Source organism: Coffea eugenioides, chromosome 7 (assembly GCF_003713205.1).
Source record: "Coffea eugenioides isolate CCC68of chromosome 7, Ceug_1.0, whole genome shotgun sequence".
In the NCBI taxonomy this organism is placed as follows: domain Eukaryota; kingdom Viridiplantae; phylum Streptophyta; class Magnoliopsida; order Gentianales; family Rubiaceae; genus Coffea; species Coffea eugenioides.
In genome coordinates, this window is record NC_040041.1 from 21,951,382 (window position 1) to 21,967,862 (window position 16,481).

General features: G+C 40.9%; 1 non-coding gene across 1 annotated transcript; it reads right to left on the reverse strand.

Moving 5' to 3' along the window:
• Positions 1–11,335: 11,335 nt before the first annotated feature.
• Positions 11,336–11,442, reverse strand: LOC113778933. Its single transcript, XR_003469398.1, has one exon. It is a non-coding gene; the product is annotated as a small nucleolar RNA R71 (small nucleolar RNA).
• Positions 11,443–16,481: the final 5,039 nt, after the last annotated feature.

Here is a 16,481-nt window from a genome sequence, read left to right on the forward strand (position 1 = left end):
AACCATAAATAAGGTGGAGACGTTGGTGTCCAGCACAAGACTTTCCCAGAACTCATTGAAGCCAAATCATGTCATGAATCCACATGCAAGCACGCATGATATGCAATCGAGTACATAATGCAAGAAACATTTCACAAGTACTTTGGAAATAGTTTAGGGTCACTCACCTCCACGGCTCAGAAACCATCCATCATGTATCATTGCCTTGCTCAAACCCAAGTCTTAGATCACAAACTCAATGCAAACAAGTCCTTTAAAAGTTCGGACAACACTTCCCCTAAATTTGCTAACTTTTCCAGCCATCATGGCTTCATTATTTTTCTCAGCCAGTCCCAAAGGTACACACACAACAACAAGTTCATCCAATAGCCATTCAGCAAGCTCCAAGTAGTACTAGTACAAGTCAAGCTAGGGAAAAGTCCGGAAATGAAAGTTAAGCTCAAAATCAGAAAAACAGTTTTGACGTCATTTTGCGGTAATGGTACAAAAGGCGCTACGATTGTCGGATGAAGGTACAAGACCCACCGTTTCGAAGCTAAGAGATAGGGATACAATATTACAGAAGGTCACTCAACCCAGTTTCGAGTGTAACCTGGTCAAAAATGCATGATACTATACCAGAATCACAAAAACAGATTCACAGGACGCATTCTAGAGGAAACATCATAACTCAGGCTCTCCAAGTCCAAATCCAGAAATTCTAAAAACCAGCTGAAAGCTAAGAAACAGGGCTACATTTCATCAGAAGGCCTCAACAACCAATTCGAAAGCATTCCTGACCAAAACAACCAATTACAGAAGCAATTCCCAAATTCGGGTAAAACCAGGACAGCAAGGGTAATTTCGACTTTCTTAAGCTACGCTACTCCGATTGACCTAAAATTTTGCAGGAACCTCTAAAATGTCATTCCCTACAACTTTCATGTTTTAAGCCAAGGCCAATTCGGCCTCTAACTAGGAGCTATAAAACCAGACATAATGTAGCTTCATGAACCCTAGGTTTTTCCTTTTTCTTCCAAAACAGAAATTACTTGCAATCTTCCACTTTTTCCACCTTCTAGATGCCTTATATACCATTTCCAATCATCATACAAAGCCACAACATATGAATCATATTAAATCAGAGAATTCATGATTAAATAGAAAATGTCATCAATCTTCACCATAAGTCATGAAATCATCCAAAAAATCACTTGATCAACTACCACACCTACTAATTTCATCTCATAACCAACAAGGAAACAATTTCTTAACCACTTACCTTACAAACACTAGATACAAGGTAGATGAGAGTCTCTCCCTCCAAACAAAAACCACCAAGCACTTCAATCACTCCTAGCAAGTAAGTTTTATGAAGGAATTTGAGAAATAAATGGTTGGATTACAAGATTTGGACAAGAAAAGGGAGTAAAAATTGAAGAGCTCTCTTTCTTTTCTCTCTAGAGTTGGCCGACCAAGAAGGTGAAAATGAAAGACAAATTTTGGTCAAAATTGGTTTAGTAAAGGTAAAGAAAGACTAGTCAAATGCCAAGCTCCAATCACAAGGCAACATGTGTCCATTCCAAGCTTATCTCATTTCTTTTGTCTTGCAAGAATTAATGAACTAACCAAACCCCTAATTATCTCATAACACCATGTAATATGAACCATATATACAAAACTACTCCAAATGAACCACATTTACCGCACTTATCACACTAGTGGGTCCCACGTCCGGTATACGCTCTTAAATTCTCAAAAACTACCCGATATTAGAAAAAACATTTTAAAACTATATTTACTCAATAAAATTATCTGGGAAATTTTTTTTTTTAATATAGAAAATGTCGAAAAAGGCGGGCGATTAAATAAAATAAACCCTAGAAAATTAGAAAATTTTCGGGTTCTCACACTCATACTTTACGGGGCGTCACATTTACTAAATGAATTTTTTGGTGCTAAACACCTACCAAATATATCATGTATGTTCCTTAAGTCGGGGACTTTTTGTGACAGCCCCACCTCACCCTAAAGCGAACCAAAGGGTTCGGCGGACCGCCTGCCCAGCTCTCGCCAGGACTAACGGATCGGAATAGAGCGAGCTAAAAACATTCCGGAACTTACCAACGCGGTAAACATATCAAAATGTCAAAATAACAAAAAATGAAACCGAAGTCGGCTATGAAAAGTAACCGACTCGTCAGAACCCATCCAAACATCAATCAAACATTCACATCTCAGAATTTAGCATTACAACCCAAAGGGCACACCAAAGTGATTCAAAAATGGATACATGTATGGTTTGCCAGATCCAATAGAGAAACGGACCCAAAAGTACATTTAGGGTTTAAATCAATGAGCTATGCAAAAGATATGTCCAACTTGCTCAATTCGGCAACCGATTATCAAATCCAGTCCAAAAGTATTTATTTTCCTGTAAGGAAAACAAAAGGAACAGAAAGGGGTGAGCTTGCGCTCAATGAGGTCCCAAACATATAGCAGTAAAATCATGGCCTTTCACATTTCACAAATCAGGTACATATGCCAGATGTAAAGTAAAGGAACCAATGATTCAAATCAAAAGGATACAGGTGGCTCTCAGGAGCCAACTTTCCAGCGCAGTACTTGATCCAAGCCGGTTGACTCTCCGTCAACGTATATAGAACCAACGTCCGTAGACCCCTCTTTACACCGAATCCCGTTCACCAAACACCCCTTTACCGGGCCCGCTCACCGCAAACGAACAGAAATGGTAATACTCGAGTATACCCGGAACCAAGGGTCTCAATACCCAAAGATCCCAAAACAGACTACCGTGGTTCGTTATCTAATCGTCCAGGCCCTTGCCGGCCCGACTCGAATAACTTAGCCACAGGATTGAGCTCATAGGTCATAGAAATCCGAACAGATGCAGACACAGATAACAGATTCAAATTTTGCATGGTAAATTGGCATATGAACAGACAAGAGAACGAGTGTGATAAAGTACACTCTCGTCTCAAACAAATTAAACAGATTGCAGAGCAGAAATCAAGTTAAACAGCAATGGAGGGAGTGGTACACTCACCTGCTCAACTTCAAAAGTTTTCACTTCAGATTGGCCTTAATCGCCAAGAAACCCTAAAATAATCAAAATAAACCAATTGAAGGTTTCATATCCAAATCGAGCAAACGGAATGCACAAGTGAGGCTCGACTACACGTCGTATGCCTTGCCAAATAAATACTAATGCAAGGGTGCAAAAACATGATTTTCTTGGAAACAAAAAGGTAACATGAAGACTTAGGCGCAAACAACCCAAAAGCCTTTCATTTCTACCAAAAGGCAAATCCAACTTAAAGGAACCAAACGGCCTAGAAAATCGGGCAGCACTTCCCCTAAATTTCTTACTTTTCCAGCCCTTAAGGCTTCACTATTACCTCAAATCAGTTCCAACATCTCACACAAAAGTCATCTCATTTCCCAAAAGCCGTTCACTAGGCTCAAAGTAGTACAAGTACAAAAGTTAGCTAGGAAATGATCGGAATGAAAACAAGCCTTAAAACTATTCAAATAAACACAATAAGATTCGTTTACAAGTCATAAACCAAGGCCAAGTATTACCAAAATAAGGTTCCATAAAAATATATAAACATTAAAGGAAACCAGAAAAATCCGGAAATGGAAATAAGCTTTAACCCAAGAAAACAGTTTTTGACGTCATTTTGCGGTTTTGGCACCAAAGACACTACGATTATCGGATGAGGGTGCAAGATCCACCATTTCGAAGCTAAAAGACAGGGCTACAACATCACAGAAGGTCACTCAGCCCAGTTTTGAGTGCAAACAGGTCAAAAATGCAAGATACTTCATCAACAACGTAAAACAGATTCATCAAAACGCATTCTAGCGGAAAGATCATAACTCAGGCTCTACAAGTCCAAATCCAGAAATTCCAAAACCATTTGAAAGCTAAGAAACAGGGATAGATTTCATCAGAAGACCTCAACAACCAATTCGGAAGCAATTCCAGCCAAAACAACCAATTACAGTCGCAAATCCCAATTTCGGGTAAACCAGAACAGCAATAGTAATTTCAACTTTTCTCACTCTACACAACTCCGATTGACCTGAAATATTGTAGACACCTCTAAAATGTCATTCTCTACAACTTTCATGTTTTGAGCTAAGACCAATTCGGCCTCTATCTAGGACCTAAAAATTCGGACAGAATGTTCATCACAAAACCCTCACTTTTCAATTTTTGGTCCAAAACAGAAATTGGTTGCAATTAATCACTTTTCCCACCTCATAGAGTTCTTAAACATCATTTCCAATCATCAAACATAGCCACACAATCATGCTTATATTAAAACAGAAAATTCTCCAAAAATAATAAAACTTCATTATTTCAACCCCAAATCATGAATTAATCCATAAACTTGCATCTTATACAACCACTAAGCATGCTTTAAGCATCAATTAAAGGAGGAGGGTGGTTCTACACAACTTACCTTTAAAACAAGAGAGAGAGAGCTATGGGTCACCTTAACTTTCCAAACAACTTCACACACCAACTCACAATCACTACTTGAAGAGGTTTTATGGAAGGAATTCAAGATTAAACGATTAGTTTGTGAGATTGGACAAGATTGGAGCAAGAAACTTGGAAGCTTTTCTTTCTTTTCTTGTAAGAGGAGGTTCGGCCAAGCTTGAAGGAAAAATGGAAGATTTTTGGTCAATTTTGATATTAATTTGGTAAAGGCATGAATAGTGGTCAAATGGCAAGACTAACTCTTATGGTGACACTTGTCACCTTTTTAATGCAAGTCTATCACTTTGTTCCCTCTCACATCAATCCAAATAGCTTCCTCTAATTATCTCTTAACACCCGATAAAATAATTCCAGTATTCAAAACTTAATCTAGTTGGCCGAATTTTTCCGAACTTTTCGCACTAATGGGTCTCACGTCCAAAATACGCTCTTAGTTTCTCAAAATCTATTCGATACTAGAAAAATTATCTAAAAACTATATTTACTCGTAAAATTTATCTAGAAAATTTTTCGGATACAGAAAGTGCAGAAAACAAGCCATGAAAAATGCGAAAACCAAGAAAATGCAAAATACGGGTTCTCACACTTTTATTGCACAAATGAACCATGTTTGGTGGTTTTCTTTAGGCGAATGTTTGGAAACGGAGAGAAATGGAGCTAAAGGCAGTTTTGCCTTAGTAAATTCAAAACTTTGGTTGATTGGTTAACCATCTTTTCGAAGGTATTTTTCTACAAAATTTGATAGAGAGATACCCTACATACAGAAGTACTATACTGCAAAATTTGGTACCAATCCAAGTCCATTTTGACACTTAACTAAAGGTCCAAAGTCGGAAACCCAAATCTAGAAATTTGTTCAACAGTCTTGAATTTTTCCCAACTTTGAGTTACCATATCTGGGTGCTCGAAACTCCGAGTCTCGATCCACTTGTTCTGTCCTAAACCTTACTTGCATCTCTAATTGAGTTATAAATTTCAAGAACTGGTTTGCAACGAGTGAATTCTGCCGAATTTCCAAAGTTAGCGAAAAACCAATCCCGGCTCAATCCTGGGTGTTCTGGAACAGCAACTTTAAGCTCATTTTTGAATACCTTCCGCTTAGATTCATGAAATAGTGTCTTCTAAAAACTTTTAGTACTTTACAAGAGGTTTCCAACGGTATAAAGTTTTCCAATTTTAGACTTGTATCGAGTGAGATACGATTTTTCAAAGATCCATATCAAAACTGAAATTTTCCAACTTTCAAGGAAATAGAGTTTTCCAAGAACTCTTTATTCTTTCGACATTATGCAAACATTTTAACCTCGATTTCCAAGATAAAAATCCAAATGCTTTTGTACTTTAAGAAACTCTAATTGAACCTCGATTTACGTGTAATTGAGGTTCGATTTCATGAAATTTCCTTAGATTGTACTAGTGTACAATCTTCCTTGATAGTTGGGATATATGAATGACAATATATTATTAATTGCTCAAGCGCACACGAGGACCTTCAAGAGGATCCTACCGTGCACACTTGAAGTTCCAGAAAATATTTCTTCTTGATTTGCTCGGTGAGTGTCAAGTGTATGACTACTTGAATTCTATTGACTTGATTCATGCTTGGCTTACCTGATTACATGCTTAGCCTGCTCAGTTTTGAAAAATGGAGTCGAGTGTGTACTTTATTGCACTCGTTCTCATTTGAAACAAATGACTCATGCTTAACATGGTTTGCCTGGTTTACATGACCTGAAATACATGCTTAAACCTGTCAAATGCTTAAATACATGACATGGTATGCTATGGCTGCATACGTCGATGGAGTGAATCTCCTCGACACTTACATGATACATGGGGGATGTCCAAACTCATAGGCCGACCTTGGAACCCGAGGCGGCATGGGTTTGGTCGGGAACCTCGATGAGCCATGAGATTCACATGATAAGCTTGATCTATTGGAGAGATCTTGCTTGGCATACTCGTGGGGTATCGCCTCATAAATGTCGTGCGGGCCCGAAGCGGTGTATGGTGGACGGATGAGAAGTAAGTGGTGATCTACGGTTTGGAAATATCAACTCGGTTGACAGAGAGTCATCACGGGAAGATATACGAATGAACTGGCAAAGCAAGTGGAACTTAGCTCCTGAGAGCTACCATATCCTTGAATTGTTTCTGGTTACAATTTTGGTGGGCATTATTAATTACTTGCAATCTATTACTTGAATCGTTACTTGGGCTGGTTACCTGAACTATGTGCCTGCATGTGTGTTCTTGGCCTCACGAGCGTTTTGCTCACCCTGTAGATTTGTTTTCCTTAACAGGGTGGAACTCGGAGGTGTACTTGGAAAAACCCTCCTGATATACTTTTGTTTAGGATTTCTATCACTTTTGGCTATGCCTTGGTTTCGGGCTGTACTTTTGGATTTGAAATGTAACTTTTGAGAATTTGATGTACTTTGAACACCCGAAGTGCAGGCTGGATAATAGATAACTATTGTTAAGTTTGAACGCTTCCGCATTTACTGTATTTAAGTTATTTTCGTGTGTTGTGTAGTTCGATAATAAGGTTGAATGGAATTGCTTGAGTCCTGGCGAGAGTTAGGCAGGCGTCCCGCGGATACCCTTTGGTTCTCCTTAGGGAGAAGTGGGGGCGTCACAGTTGGTATCAGAGCTAGGTTAGAGATTTGTATGGGAGACATATTGGATACTCTACCCTTAAGATCTGAGACCGGATAATTAAGTTATACCTTAAGGGGTATTTGGGACATACTAGTGTTCGGGTTAGGCATGCATAAACGACATTCGAATTAGATAGTGATTTAAATTTCTAACCCGAAAAGTGCCATTATTTTGCAGGGATGGAAAACGGGAATGAAGTGCTGGCAACTAATGGAAATGGCCACGCTAATGGCCATGTAGTACCTCCGAGACCTATCTACTACCGAGCTCTTGGAGGGGGAGCTCGAGTGCGTTACTCGCCTACTGATAGGCGCCCACAGTGCGCGTGTAGGGTAACCTTTACCTACCCGAATCATCTTGTGCTTGCTCTGGACGACGAGCGTCATCAGCTAGTGGATCTTAATAGGGATCTCCAGGCCGAGGTAGACGAGCTTAGGCAGATGGTGAGCGCTCAGGGCGAGAGGGTCGCGGAGCTCGAGGAGGTGATTGAGGGCGAGGTGGCCACATCTGCTGTGGTTAATGAGGAGCTCCGGAGCACTAGGGCTCAACTTACTAGGTTGAGGGAGGAGGTCCGTAGTCGGGCTTCCGATATCAAGCTGATGCCACTAGGCTAGTGGATGGGGCGATGGGTGTAGCTCAGGACTCTGAAGAGGAGGATCCTGAGGAGGAGGTTCCTCCTGATAGTCCTATTGTGGACTAAGTCTAGGCAGTTTGACCACTCTTTTGACTCTTTTGACCAGTATAGCTAGAATTAGTTGGGGTGATGCTAAGTGCTGAGGCCATTGTATTTTGCATGACTGTGTGGCTTGTTTTTGAGGCACTTGCTTTACTTTAGTCTTCTGTGACTAAAAGTACTCGTGTGGCACCTGTGCTATATTTTTGTGACTACCCCATGACTTGCTAATTGTATGAACTTGATATGCTAATGAATGTAAATTATTGTTAATTCCAATATTTTCTTGATTGGTTCCTACTCTCTACTTTGCAATGCATAATTTATTTATTTCTTGCATTAGACACACCTAGGTTATGGAGAGGCTAAGAGGTGGTCGAGGCCGTGGTCGAAGTCGTGGGCGAGGAACTGGACAGGCCCAACCTCAAAGGGGTGACCAGGGATCGGCAACTGCACCGATCCAAGGTCAGGAAAATATTGAGGGTAATCAAGTAGCTACTGTCATTAATAGGATGACTGATATTCTAGAGCGACTAACTGATAGACAAGACCCTGGACCATTCAACCAACCTGGGGGTCAAGAATGAGGAGAGGATAGAGTCTTAGAGAGGTTCTTAAAATTTAACCCGTCTAAGTTCCTTGGCGAACCTGATCCTGAAGTAGCGGAGAATTGGTTGGAAAGGATGACCAACATATTCGCTGCTTTAGACTACACTGAAGATAGGCGAGTGAATTTCGCTGCTTTCCAATTTGAAGGAGTAGCCCGTGCTTGGTGGGATCTGATAAAAGGAAAATGGGAAAGAACTCAAACCCCTTGGACTTGGGAGAATTTTACAAGGGAATTTAATGAGAAGTTTCTTCCGCCCTTAATTCAAGAGAAGAGGGAGGATGAGTTTATTAAGCTGAAACAAGGAACCCTTAGTGTAGCTGAGTATGAAGGCAAATTTACTAAGCTTTCAAAATACACTCCCGAACTGGTGACCAATGAGCGAAAAAGGATTAGACGGTTTGTTCAGGGACTTAATGTGGAGATACAAGAGGGCCTGGCCGCAGCCCAAATCTCTACATTTACTGAAGCTTTAGAGAAGGCACAAAGGGTTGAAAGTGCAAGATTTCAAGTGAGAGACTTCTACAGTTGAAAGAGAAACTTTTCTAGCCATACCTCTGGACAAGCTAGTAAAAGTGCACAGCCTTCCAAGATGGGAAGAGGAGCGGGAGGACCAAGGACTGCTAGAGTTTCGAGAGGTGCTTCGTCTAGAGGAGGCCGTAGTGGGCTGACACAGGCTAGGAGAGCGCCTTCTAGTGGTTCGGCGGTGACCCCTCAAGTTACGTGTGGGTACTGCGGAAAACCCAACCATTCTGAAAATGACTGTTGGAGGAAGTCTGGGAAGTGCTTGGCCTGCGGTAGTGATAAGGTGTTAATTGTTAGTAATTTTATTGTTAATATTCCTTTTTATCCTTGCCAAATATTGCTTTAATTTGCTTTAATTGTCAATATATATTTATATTTGGTATTTGGATATAATTTCAGAAATTGGAGCAGAAACCTCTTGAGAAGATTATTGTGAAGTTTTACACAATTCTGGTGCAAACCAACGAGAAAGAATGGAATTGCATTTGGGAATTCAATTTGGCTGGCCAACATCTCAATTAGGTGGGGACCGCGAAGACTTGACCATTGTGTAAAGACCATTTCCTTTCTTGATTCACGGTGCCTTTGTGGAAAGTAGCCTTTGCTTTTGTTTTCGGTGGAGTTGATTAGGTAGGGAAAGGAATGTTTTCTTTGGTCAGCGGAGAGTGAAGTTTGGAATTGGTGTTTTATGGGGGAAGCCGCACATTTGGCCAGAGGCAGTTTTTCTTCTTCTCTTCCGTCTAGGCAGAGAAGTTTTAGTTTTGGGGTGAAGATTTCTTGCGTGTCTTGTTTTCTTCCGTCTCTTCCATGAAACTATTTTTATTGTATTAGACTACAGAGAATACAATTCTTATTTTCAATTATTAGTAAGAGATAAATGTCTTTGAGTTCAATTAAATTGCGTGGGAATTTTCTTATGAGGCGTGGCTAATTTTCTCATCTAGTCAAGGATCAACGCGAAGACGCAGTCCCAAATATCTGTGAGATCTAATTAATTTTACGTGTTCCTTAATTTGTTAATATTTGCATGTTTTCTATTTTAATTTCCATGGGATTATTTTGTTAGTTGGATATCAAGGGCCCGATGTGCAATTTGACTTATTAATCTCCTGTCAAATTAATCAATTAAATCCGTAATTGTTTAGTCGGTTAATATTAGTGACAACTAGTATTTTCACATACTAGGAGAACATGCAATCTGATTTAAATAACCCTCGTAGCGTGTTATTAATTTGGGTTAGGCTTTTCTAGTTTTTAATGCAATTAGGAAATTAATTCCTACGGTCGTACCTAGGAGTATTTCCTGGTTAGAGGTAATCAACGGTCGTACCTTGGTTATCAATAAATTAAGGAAAAGCTGGTCGTTAGAGTTTTTCGGCGACTATAACTAGCCTATTAATAAAATTAAGTGAACCTTCTTTGCATCAATGATAAGATGAATGGACTGTGTCTGCGTAGTTGTATCCTTGGCTAGAATTTACTTATTGTTTATTTGATTGCTATTTAAATTTGTATTAATTAATTAATTATTTTTAGTTAAATTGTTTAATTTTTAGTTTATTTCTGATAAAAATCCCCCGTGTCCCGAACTTGAAAAGAATCGAATTTTTCCCAGTCCCTGTGGATTCGACCCTACTCACTACTATACACAGAAAATTCATTTTTCTCGAGTAGGTATTTATTATTGCACAGGCTCGACACCTGTCAATTTTTGGCGCCGTTGCCGGGGACTGGCGTTAATCATTTGTTTCTTTTTAAGTTCATTTTTTTTCTGGTATTTTTCTAGTTTATGCCTCGCTCTTCTCGTACAGGCGAATTAATTTTCGACCCTGAAGTAGAGAAGACCGCGCGTAGAACGAGAAAAGAAACCAGGCGGCTCAGGGAGGAGCAATACGATATTGCACCTCAGGAACTTGATCCAGAGGTTGAGCCGACAAATTTGTCTGGTGACAATTCAAGTGATTCAGACCAAGAGGAAGTCACTATGGCAAATGCACGAACACTAAGGGAGTTGGCTGCTCCTGATTTAAATCAGCAGCCCTTGTGCATTACTTTTCCACATTTAAATGATGACACTCCCTTTGAACTAAAATCTGGTCTAATTCATCTCTTGCCATCTTTCCATGGTCTACCAGGTGAGGAGCCCTACAAGCACTTGCAAGAGTTCGACGTCGTTTGCAACAGTATGAAGCCTCCGGGAATTACAGAAGAGCAAATAAAGATGAGGGCTTTCCCCTTCTCTTTGAAGGACTCTGCAAAAGACTGGCTCTACTACCTACCGCCTGGTAGTATCACCACGTGGGATCAATTGAAGAAAAAATTTCTGGACAAATACTTTCCGGCGTCTCGAGCTGCGAGCCTGAGGAAAGAGATATGTGGTATCAAACAACACCCAGGCGAGTCACTCTATGAGTACTGGGAGAGGTTTAAGAAATTGTGCACCAAATGCCCTCAGCATCAGATAAGTGAGCAACTGCTCATTCAATATTTCTATGAGGGGTTGCTTTTCAGGGACAGAAGCATAATCGATGCTGCAAGTGGAGGGGCGTTAGTGAACAAAACCCCTCGAGGAGCATGGGAGTTGATTGAAGGGATGGCTGAGAACTCACAGCAGTTTGGTTCAAGAGAGGACATCCCGACGCGTAGGGTGAATGAGGTGGAAACGTCCTCTATCCAACAGCAGATCTCCGAATTAACATCTTTCGTAAGACAATTAGCTGTGGGGAGTGCTTCACATGTCAAAGCGTGCGGGGTATGCACTGCCGTGGGTCATCCTACGGAAATGTGTCCAATGGTTCAAGAAGAAACTGCTGAACAGGTGAACATGGCGGGCCACGCGCCCGCGCCAAGAAAGCCGTACGACCCATACTCAAGTACCTACAATCCTGGTTGGAGGGATCACCCCAACCTTAGTTATGGAGGAAATAGGCAGTCTAACTTTGTGCCAAATAGACAGCAAGGACACCAACAGCAGTACCATCATCGCCCACCACCACTTTCAAACTCAAGTCCGTCCATGGAAGAGATGATGAAGCAATTACTTGCTAATCAACAAAAGACGGATTCAGACCTGCAAAGCATGAGAAATCAACTGGGACAGGTGCAATCATTGCAAAATCAAATGAATCAAATGGCTATAACAATCAACCGTTTGGAGTCCCAAGTTCAAGGAAAATTGCCATCTCAACCTGAGGCAAATCCAAAGAATGTAAGTGCAATGACTTTAAGGAGTGGCAAGGAAGTTCAAGGACCCGAACCGGTGATTCCTAAAGACAAGGACGAGGAACGGATTGAGAAAGAATTGGAAGAGGAGGGCACAGACAACAAAAATGCAAAGGTACCCTCGAACCCGATTCCTACAGCTAAAACTAATCCACCTCCCTTTCCTAGCAGGTTAGAGAAACCAAAGAAGCAAGACAAGGAAAAAGAGGTCCTGGAGATTTTTCGCAAGGTGGAGATCAACATACCCCTACTGGATGCGATTAAACAAGTACCCAGGTACGCAAAATTTTTGAGGGACCTGTGTGCCAACCGCAAGCGGTTGAAGGGGGATGAACGAGTTATAGTTGGGGAGAATGTTTCAGCAATTCTACAAAGAAAGCTTCCACCGAAATGCGGAGATCCAGGTATGTTTACTATTCCTTGTAGGATAGGTAATACTTTGATTGGGAAGGCCATGTTAGACCTGGGAGCCTCAATTAATGTCATGCCAAAGTCCATTTATGCCTCCTTAAACTTAGGCCCTTTGAAAGAGACTGGGATAATAATTCAATTAGCTGATAGGACCAATGCATACCCTGACGGGTTGATTGAAGATGTTTTGGTAAAAATTAATGAATTGGTTTTTCCAGCTGATTTTTATGTGCTCGACATGGAGGATGAACACTCCCGTGATCCGTCACCTGTGTTGTTAGGTAGACCCTTTTTGAGTACAGCCCGAACCAAAATTGATGTTAATAAGGGTACTTTGTCTATGGAATTTGATGGTGAGATTGTTCACTTTAACATCTTTGAGACCATGAAATATCCATCCGATTCAAATATTGGCTCTGTTTTCTCGATAAATGTTATTGACCCTGCTATACAGGAGGTTTTTGAAATTGAAGGCAGGGATGAACTAGAGGTCGTCCTGACCAGGCACTTTGAGTCCGAAACAACTTCTAGGGTAGAGTTGAGTGAAGAGCTTAAATGCGTGATTGGATCGTTGCAAACGTTACCAACCACGAAGACAAGGTATGATCTTGCACCGATTTTCATACCCGAACCTCACCAAAGGTTACTTCCATCTGTGGTGCAGGCACCTGTCTTGGAACTAAAACCACTGCCGAAACACCTAAAGTATGTATACTTAGGTGAAGGGGAGACACTTCCAGTGATCATCTCCGCGGGTTTATCAAAGGTGCAAGAAGAGAAACTACTTCGAGTTCTTAGGGAACATAAGCAGGCGATAGGATGGACCATCGCCGACATCAAGGGAATTAGCCCTGCGGTGTGTATGCACCGAATTCGACTCGAGGAGAATGTTAAACCCGTACGGCAAGCTCAACGGAGATTAAATCCTCTCATGATGGAAGTCGTAAAGAAAGAGATTTTAAAACTGCTGGACGTTGGAATTATATTTGCAATATCAGATAGCCCGTGGGTAAGTCCAGTACAGGTGGTCCCGAAGAAGGCAGGGGTGACAGTGGAATCAAACCAAGAGGGTGAGCTCGTACCAATTCGAAAGCCCACCGGATGGCGACAGTGTATCGATTACCGAAAGCTAAATGCCGTCACGAAAAAGGACCATTTTCCCCTCCCTTTCATTGACCAGATGGTGGAGCGATTAGCAGGTCGAGCTTACTATTGTTTTTTGGATGGATTTTCAGGTTATTTTCAAATTGCCATCGCACCCGAGGACCAAGAGAAGACTACTTTCACCTGCCCATTTGGAACATTTGCATACCGAAGGATGCCATTTGGATTATGTAATGCACCTGCTACCTTCCAAAGATGCATGGTAAGTATTTTTTCAGAATATGTTGAGAAAATTATTGAGGTTTTCATGGACGATTTCAGTGTATATGGTGAAAGTTTTGAAAACTGTCTAGATAACCTGAAATTGATCTTAGTAAGGTGTATAGAAACTAATCTCGTGCTTAATTGGGAAAAATGTCATTTTATGGTTGAACACGGGATAGTTTTGGGTCATGTTGTATCATCTACAGGTATTGAGGTTGATAAGGCAAAAATAGATGTTATATCTACTTTACCTTACCCCGCGAGTGTGCGGGAAGTTCGTTCTTTCTTGGGTCACGCAGGTTTCTATAGAAGGTTCATCAAGGATTTCTCGAAAATTGGAGCACCCTTGTTCCAACTTTTGCAAAAAGATGTATCCTTCGAATTTGATGAAGCGTGTAAGGGGGCATTCAATAAGTTAAAGGAGTTATTGATCACCTCACCTATTATCCAACCCCCTGACTGGAACCTCCCATTCGAGATCATGTGTGACGCCAGCGACTATGCAGTGGGTGCGGTATTGGGTCAAAGAGTAGGAAAGGCAGCTCATGCTATCTACTACGCATCTCGAGCCTTGAACGGAGCTCAATTGAACTATTCAACCACCGAAAAAGAGCTTTTAGCAGTTGTTTTTGCCTTAGAAAAATTTCGGTCTTATTTACTTGGTGCTAAAGTTATTATTTTTTCTGATCATGCAGCTTTGCGGTATTTGTTGACAAAAAAAGAGGCAAAACCGCGATTGATACGGTGGATATTATTGCTACAGGAGTTCAACCTGGAGATCCGAGATAAGAAAGGGGCGGAGAATCTGGTAGCAGATCACTTGAGTCGAGTACAAGTCGTCGAAGATGACATCCCATTGAGAGAAGCATTCCCCGAGGAGCATTTATTTTCTATTAACTCATCTTTGCCTTGGTATGCAGATATTGTTAATTTTCTAGTCACTGACAAATTTCCTACAGGATGGCCTAAGGCAAAGAGAGACAAGTTGAGGAGCGATGCAAAGTTCTACATTTGGGATGATCCTTACCTCTGGAAGCGGGGTGCTGATCAAATCATCCGTAGATGTGTAAGTGAAGTTGAATTTCAATCTATTCTAGCCTATTGTCACTCTTTTGCATGTGGAGGTCACTTTGGACCAAAGAGAACGGCTCGTAAGGTGCTAGAGAGTGGATTCTATTGGCCAACTCTATTCAAGGATGCCTACTCATTTTGTAAGTCATGTGATAAGTGTCAAAGAGTGGGTAATATCTCTCGTAGGGATCAAATGACTCAAACCCCAATGATTTTTGTTGAAATTTTTGACGTTTGGGGCATTGATTTTATGGGTCCTTTTCCTTCGTCCTTTGGTTTTTTGTATATATTGCTTGCTGTAGATTATGTTTCGAAGTGGGTAGAAGCAAAGGCTACCCGCACTAATGATTCCAAAGTGGTTGCAGAATTCGTTAAGTCTAATATTTTTGTTCGCTTTGGGATGCCGCGAGCAATTGTAAGTGATCGGGGTACTCATTTCTGCAACAAAACGATCGCTGCAATTTTTAGGAGATATGGTGTCTTGCACAAAGTCTCTACATCCTACCATCCTCAAACAAATGGTCAGGCGGAAGCATCGAACCGAGAGATCAAATCAATTCTAGAAAAGATGGTCCGACCCGATAGGAAGGATTGGAGTGTGAGACTAGATGATGCACTATGGGCATATACGGCATATAACCCCATTGGCATGTCCCCTTACCGATGGTATTTGGAAAGCCATGTCATCTCCCGGTCGAGTTTGAGCATAGAGCATTTTGGGCGGTCAAACAATGCAACATGGATATCGAGGAAGGCGGAATTCAAAGAAAGTTACAATTACTAGAGTTGGAAGAAATTCGAAATGAAGCATACGAGAATGCAGTGATCTATAAGGAGAAGAATCGATCTTTCATGACCAACAGATCTCTAGGAAGACATTCGTCTGCGGGCAAAAAGTTTTACTATACCACTCCAAATTGAAACTATTTCCAGGTAAATTACGTTCTCGTTGGATTGGCCCTTTTGTTGTGACTAATGTCTTTCATTATGGTGCAGTAGAGATCCAAAGTTTGAAAACAGAGAAGAAATTTGTGGTGAATGGTCATCGTCTCAAGCCGTATTATGAAGGATTTCCAATTGAACGGGTGGAGATGATGCAACTGGAAGACCCGATTTGCTTAGTTTAAGCAAATTCTGGACTCCGTCTAGCCAAAGACGTTAAAGAGAGGCGCTTTTGGGAGGCAACCCAATTTTTTTTTTTAAGTTGCTGTTACTTTGGAGTGATTTTATGTTTAAAGTATGAGTTTGAGTAATTTTGTTATTTTTCATTTGTAGGTTTTGGAAAAGTGACCAAATGAGGCAAAAAAGGCGAAATTTGATCAAAGATCTCAATACCTCAAATTCAGTAATTGTGGTTTTTGATGCATTAAAGAGGTTTAGAATGCATGTATAGATCATTTTACATATGCGTGAATGGTTTATTTTGACAT